At 43.1% G+C, this 7,590-nt stretch overlaps 1 non-coding gene across 1 annotated transcript; it reads left to right on the plus strand.

The window, feature by feature from the left end:
- The first annotated feature begins 7,484 nt into the window (after positions 1 to 7,484).
- LOC116537482 lies at positions 7,485 to 7,590 on the plus strand. Its single transcript, XR_004263141.1, has one exon. It is a non-coding gene; the product is annotated as a U6 spliceosomal RNA (small nuclear RNA).

Raw genomic sequence — 7,590 nt, forward strand, 5'->3', positions numbered from 1 at the left:
TTTTTTGAGACGGAGTCTCGCTTTGTTGCCAGGCTGGAGTGCAATGGTGCAATTTCAGCTCACTGCAACCTCAGCCTCCTGGGTTCAAGTGATTCTCCTGCCTTAGCCTCCCTAGTAGCTGGGGTTACAGGTGTGTGCCACCACATCCAGCTAATCTTTTGTATTTTTAGTAGAGACAGGGTTTCAGCATGGTGGCCAGGATGGTCTTGATCTCTTGACCTCATGATCCACCTGCCTCGGCCTCCCAAAGTACTGGGATTACAAGTGTGAGCCACTGCACCCTACCTTTTTTCTTTCTTTTTTTTTTTGTGGGGAAGGGGGTGCATTTTCATACAGGGTTGTAGGCCTATAAATTGGTGCAACCTTTTTAGCAGCACAAGTCGAAATTTAAAATACACACACCCTCTAACCTATGGGAATCACAGAAGTCTTCTTGCCCAAACATATTTCCTCTAGCTCTAAGTAAAAGAGACAAGAATATTCTCATCTTTGTGTTAAACAAAACCACAGGAACACAATTGGCCATATCCAGAATGCGGGACCATCTGTACAGGGGATTCAGTCTCTCCAACAAATCCCTGACATAAAAACAGGCAGCGAAGAGGCACCATTGATTAAAAAGAAACTTAAGGCCAGGCACAGTGGCTCATGCCTGCAATCCCAGCACTTTAGGAGGCCAAGGCAGGCAGATCACCTGAGGTCAGGAGTTCAAGACCAGCCTGGCCAACATGGTGAAACCCCCTCTCTACTAAATATACAAAAATCATCTGGGCTTGGTGGTATGTGCCTGTAGTCCCAGCTACTTGGGAGGCTGAGGCAGGAGAATCGGGTGAACCCAGAAGGTGGAGGCTGCAGTGAGCCAAGACTGAGCTACTGCATTCCAGTCTGGGCAACAGCGCAAGACTGTCTCCAAAAAAAAAGAGTGAGAAAGAACCAAAGAAACAAACAGCCAAGAATATCTCCACTGGGATCACAGACAAACTGGGGGTCAGGAATTCTGTGCACCTGTGCTTGGCGGCACCCACTCGAAGCAATCCGACGCCTGGAGTAGACCTGAAACATTCCCCGAACACACCCAGACCCATCGTCACAGGCTACAGGGGCTTAGCATAAGCTGTGACCAGCACAGAGTGAACAATAAGGAGCTCCGGCACAGCGGTGACTCCTAGGAAGCTGGGCTTAAAGATGATGTCACAGCCATACACAGCCATCTGGAAGGCTGCCTGCCCAAGGCTGTGCCTTCTCAGGAGACAGCACAGGGAGAATACCAAGCTACTAGTCCCCGGCTGACCACGAGGCAAAAGGGGAAATACTCCCAACTGTGATAGCAGCCTCCAAGCCACACACACATCTGATGGGAAAGGGCAAAAATCTAACTGGCCAAGGGGCTTAAGCACAATTTTTTTTGAGAAAGAAAGAGACGAGGTCTTGCTCTCACTCAGGCTGCTGGAGGGCAGTGACATGATCAGCTCACTGCAGCCTTGAGCTCTTGAGCTCAAGCAATCCTCCCACCTCAGCCTCCTGAGTAGCTGGGACTTCAGGCATGCACCACCATGACCACCTTTTTTTTTTTTTTTAATTTTTGTAGAGATGGGGTCTTGCTATGTTGCCCAGGCTGGTCTTGAATTCCTGGGCTCAAGTGATCCTCCTGCATTGGCCTCCCAAAGTACTGGAATTACAGGCATGAGCCACCACACCCAGTCAATTTTTTTTTTTTTTTAGAGATGGGGTCTCGCTATGTTGCCCAGGCTGGTCTTGAATTCCTGTGCTCAAGTGATCCTCCTGCATCAGCCTCCCAAAGTGCTGGGATTACAGGCATGAGGCACCATGCCTGGCCAAGTACAACCTTTAACCATTAAGTGGCTTATGTTGACCCAGGGGTGACCCCTAGGTAGCCAAGTTAAAAGGTAAAAACAGAAAGAAAAAATCTGAGCAGGAACGTCAGAGTCTGCATAGTGTGAGATGAGGATCGTGATGGTGAAACTTGTTCAACTAAGTCACAAAGCAATACATGATCAGCAAACAACAGTAACCACAGCCCCTGGCTGGAGTTGGGGTAATCAAGTGTCAGAGTTGCTAAAATGTATTATCTAAAACGTCCAGCTAGCCAGGTGCAGTGGCTCACACCTATAATCCCAGCACTTTGGGAGGCCGAGGCCAGGCAGATCATGAGGTCAAGAGATCGAGGCCATCCTGGCCAACATGGTGAAATCCCGTCTCTACTAAAAATACAAAAAATTAGCCAGGCGTGGTGGTGCATGCCTGTAGTCCCAGCTACTTGGGAGGCTGAGGCAGAATTGCTTGAAACCAGAAAACGGAAGTTGCAGTGAGCTGGGATCTCGCCACTGCACTCCAGCCTGGTGATGCAGCCAGACTCCATCTCAGAAAAAAAAAAAAGTCCAGCTTTCAAGATAAAACTGTGAGACATGCAAAGAGATAGGATAGGCTGGGCATGGTGGCTCATGCCTGTAATCCTAGCACTTTGGGAGGCCAAGGCCGGCAGATCACTTGAGGCCAGGAGTTCAAGACCAGCCTGGGCAACATGGAAACCCCATTTCTACTAAAAATACAAAACAAACAAACAAAAAAAATAGCTGGGAGTGGTGGCATGAGCCTGTAGTCCCAGCTACTCAGAATATTGAGGCCAGAGTATCACTTGAACCCGGAAGGTGGAGGGTGCTGTGAACAGAGATCATGCCGCTGCACTCCAGCCAGGGTGATGGAGTGAGACTCTGTCTCAAAAAAAAAAAAAAGAAAGAAAGAAATAGGATAGCATGACCTATCTACAGCCTTCACTGGTAAATGCTACCAAACATTTAAAGAATGCCAATTTTGGGCCGAGCACAGTGTCTCACACCTGTCATCCCCGCACTTTGGGAGGCTGAGGCAGGCAGATCACCTGAGGTTAGGAGTTCCAGACCAACTTGGCCAACATGTCAAAACCTCTTCTCTACTGAAAACACAAAAATTAGCCAGATGTGGTGGCACATACCTGTAATCCTAGGTACTCGGGAGGCTGAGGCACGAGAATCGATTGAACCCAGGAGGTGGAGGTTGCAATGAGCTATCGTGCCACTGTACTCCAGCCTGTGAGACAGACAGACTCCATCTCAAATCAATCAATCAATCAATCAATAAACAAACAAACAAACTGCAAGACGTGTATCCTGAAAACCACACAACATTGTTGAAAGAAATCAAAGGCCTAAATAAATGGGAAGACATTCCATATTCATGGATCAAAAAGACTTAATATTGTGGGTTTTGGCTTTTTTTTTTTCTTTTGAGATGGAGTTTTGCTCTGTTGCCCATGGAGCACAAGGGCGAGATTTCGGCTCACCACCACCTCCGCCTCCCAGGTTCAAGTGATTCTCCTGCCTCAGCCTCCTGAGTAGCTGGGTGTATAGGCATACACCACCACGCCTAGTTACTTTTGTATTTTTAGTAGAGACAGGGTTTCCTCCATGTTGTTCAGGCTGGTCTCGAACTCCTGACTTCTGGTGATCTATCTGCCTCAGCCTTCCAAAGTGCTGAGATTACAGGCGTGAGCCACCGCGCCCAGCTGTTTTTGTTTTTAGAGACGAGGGTCTTGCTATGTTGCCCAGGGTGGACTTGAGCTTCTGAGCTCAAATGATCCTTCTATTTCAGCCTCCCAAGTACCTGGCACTACAGGTATGTGCCACCATGCCTAGGATTTAATATTGTTAAGATGCCAGTTCTTTCAAAAATTATCTACAGGGTCAACACAATTCCTATCGAAATTCTGACTGTAGTTTTATGAAAACTGACAAGCTGGCCCTAAAATTCCTATGAAAATTAAGAAACTTGGCATAGTTAAAACAATCTGGAAAAAGATGTACCAAGTTAGAGGTCTGACAACTTCCCAGTTTTAAAACTTACTACAAAGCTACAGTAATTGCTGGGCACGTTGGCTCGTGCCTGTAGTCCCAGCTACTCGGGAGGCTGAGGCTGGGAAATGAAATCGCTTGAGTCCAGGAGTTCTGGGCTATAGTGCACTATGCCAATCAGGTGTCCACATTAAGTCCAGCATCAATGTGGTGACCTCCCAGGAGCGGGGGACTACCAAGTTGCCAAAGGAGCAGTGAACTGGCCCAGGTCAGAAATGGAGCAGGTCAAAACTCCCGTGCTGATCAGTAGTGGATCCCCCCTGTGAAGAGCCACTGCACTCCAGCCTGGACAACATAGTGAGACCCTGTCTCTAAAAAAAAAAAAAAAATCTACAGTAATCAAGACAGTGCATTACTAGCATAAGGATAGATATTAGATCAATAGAATAGAATCAAGAGTCCAGAAGTAAGCCCTTATGTTTTTGACAAGTGTTTCAAGTTGAGGGGGAAAGAATTGCCTTTGCAAAAAAATTAGTGCTGGGAAAACTGGATCATGACCATCTTTTCTGATAGTAACTCAGCTGTTAATTCTATTGAAGGTTATGACTAATTACATACTCATTGTATGTAATGAGTCACCCTTTTCTTGATGCTTTTATGATTCTCATTGACTTTCAACAGTTTGACTACTACGTGCCTAGTTGTGAATTGTTTTTTAGTTTATCCTATTTGGAGTTCATAAAATTTTTCAAACATTTAGATTAATGTTTTTAAAATCAAACTCAGGAAGTTTTCACCCTCTATTTCTTCTAATATTCTTTTCCCCCTTTTCTTTTTTTTTTTTTTTTTTTTTTTTGGAAGAAAAAAAATTAAAAAAAAAAAAAAAAGAAAGAAAAAGAATACAGGAAAGGAAGAAAGAGGAAGAGGAAGAGGGAGAGAGAACAGGGGTGTTGCTTTATTGCCCGGGCTAGAATGCAGTCTAAAACTGGGTATGCCTGTAATTGTGTTTAATAATAGAGACATAAAAAAAAATGAGGGAATAAAATAATTAACAAGCAGCCAACCAATATTTCATTTAAACCTGTAAATACGTGTGATGTAGTACTGATAAGAGTGTATATTTTGTGTATTTAAAGTGGAGAGTTCTATGAATGTTAATTAAGTCTACTTGTTCCAGATCTGAGTTCAAGTCCTGGATATCGATGTTAACATTCTGTCTCATTGATCTATCTAATATTGATGTTGAAGTCTCCCGCTATTATTGTGTGGGGGTCCAAGTCTCTTTGTAAGTCTTATATATCTGGGTATTTCTGTATTGGGTGCATATATGTTTAGGATCTTTAGCTCTTCTTGTTACATTGATCCTTTTATCTTTATGTAATATCCTTCTTTGCTTCTTTTGATCTTTATTGCTTTGAAATCTATTTTATCAGCAAAAATTGCAACTCCTGCTTTCTATTTATTTATTTTAGCTCTCCATTTGGTTGGTAAATTTTTCACCATCCCTTTGTTTTGAGTCTTTATGTATCCTTGCATGTGAGATGGATCTAGATGTAGCATACCAATGGGTCTTGGCTTTTTTTGCCTGTCTGTGTCTTTGGATTGGGGGATTTAGTCAATTTAAATTTAAAATTAATAACAATATATGTGTGTTTGATACTGTCATTTAATGTTAGCTGGCTGTTTTGCCTGTTAGTTGATGCAATTTCTTAAATATGTTGATGTTCTTTATTTTTTGGTATTTTTTTAGAAAGGCTGATACTAGTTGTTCCTTTCTATTTGTAGTGGTTCTTTCAAAAGCTCTTGTAAAGCAGGCCTGGTGGTGATGAAATCTCTGAGTGCTTGCTTGTTCACAAAAGATTTTATTTTTCCTTCGCTTATGAAGCTTAGTTTGGCTGGATGTAAAATTCTGGGTTGAAAGTTTTTTTCTTTAAGGATGTTGAATATTGGCCCCCACTCTCCTCTGGCTTGTAGGGTTTCTACTGAGAGATCTGCTGTGAGTCTGATGGGCTTCCCTTTATGGGTAACCTGACCTTTCTCTCTGGCTGCCCTCAGTATTTTCTCTTTCATTTCAACCCTGGTGAATCTGGCAATTATGTGCCTTGAGGTTGGCCTTCTTGAGGAATATTTTTGTGGTGTTCTCTGTATTTCCTGGAGTTGAATATTGTCCTGCCTTGCTAGGTTGGGAAAGTTTTCCTGAATAATATCCTGAAGCGTATTTTCCAGCTTGGATTGATTCTCTTCGTCACATTCAGGTACACCTATCAAACGTAGATTAGGTCTTTTCACATAGTCCCATATTTCTTGGAGACTTTGCTCGTTCTTTTTTATCCTTTTTTCTCTAATCTTGTCTTTTTGTTTTATTTCATGAAGTTGGTCTTCGACCTCTGATATCTTTTCTTCTACTTGATCAATTCGGCTGTTAAAACTTGTGCATAGTTCGCAAAATTCTCGTGTTGTATTTTTCAGCTCCATTAATTCACTTATATTCCTCTCTAAATTGTGTATTCTTGTTAACATTTCGTCAAACCTTTTTTCAAAGTTCTTAGTTTCTTTGCATTGGGTTAGAACAAGTTCTTTTAATTCCCAGAAGTTTCTTATCATCCACTTTTTAAAGCCAGCTTCTGCTAATGGAACACAGTCTTTCTCCATCAGGCCTTGTTCTGTTTCTGATGAGGAACTGTGATCCCCTGTAGAGGGAGAGGCGTTCTGAGTTTGGGTATTCTCAGCCTTTTTAGGCTGTTTTCTTCCCTTCGTTATAGATTTATCCATCTGTGGTCTTTATAATTACCGTCTTTATAGTTGGGTTTCTGAATGGACGTCCAACTTGTTGATTCCCGGCGCTAGAATCTGAGCAACCCACTGCTCCGGCCAAAACAGTGGCTTTAAGATTGATGGTGCTTTTCTGACTCCGCACCAAGAACCGCCACACCAAGGCAGCGGCAAAACCGCCTCACCGGCCTCAAGAGTCACGCTGGCGACAGGTGGGGCTCCTCCGCTGGGAATCTCCTGGTGTGTGAGCAACAAAAATTGATCTGAAAGTGTGGCGTCCTCTCGTTCTCTGCTCTTTCAGTGGGAGCTGCAATCCCGAGCTGCTAGTGATCAGCCATCTTGGATCTCTCTCTCCCCCTTTTCTTAATCCTATCCTTCGGGGACTGCCATTATGCATATATAAATACTCCTCAACTTACAAAATAGAATTATGTCTTGATAAACCCATTTTAAGTTGAAAATATCATAAGTCAAAATGCATTCAATATACCTAGCCTAGCAAACATCATACTTCATGGCCGAGTGCAGTGGCTCATGCTTGTAATCCCAGCACTTTGGAAGGCTGATATAGGAGGATTGTTTGAGCCCAGGAGTTTGAGATCAGCCTGGGCAACATAGGAAGACCCTGTTGCTACAAAAATAAATAAATAAATGAACAATATAGCACTTCTGGAAATCAGATTCCTTTCTCCCTACTCCCTGGGATTTGATGTTGTTGTTGCTTGTTGTTGATGGTGGTTGTTTAGTGACTTCTCTGGACTTAATTCTGTAAAATCTGTGTTCTTTGTTCTGTGCAACAACTGAAGACTTTGCTTAGTTATCTCAGTGGTCAGCTAATAATTGAACAGAGATCTGCCTAGACATGTACTTGCTTTGGCAGCACATACACTAAAATTAAAATGATACAGAGAAAATTATCTGACCCTTGTGCAAGGAATACACACAGATTCATGAATTATTCCATATTTTT

This window comes from Sapajus apella, unplaced genomic scaffold, assembly GCF_009761245.1.
Source record: "Sapajus apella isolate SASKATOON/1434 unplaced genomic scaffold, GSC_monkey_1.0 scaffold110, whole genome shotgun sequence".
NCBI classification, from domain to species: domain Eukaryota; kingdom Metazoa; phylum Chordata; class Mammalia; order Primates; family Cebidae; genus Sapajus; species Sapajus apella.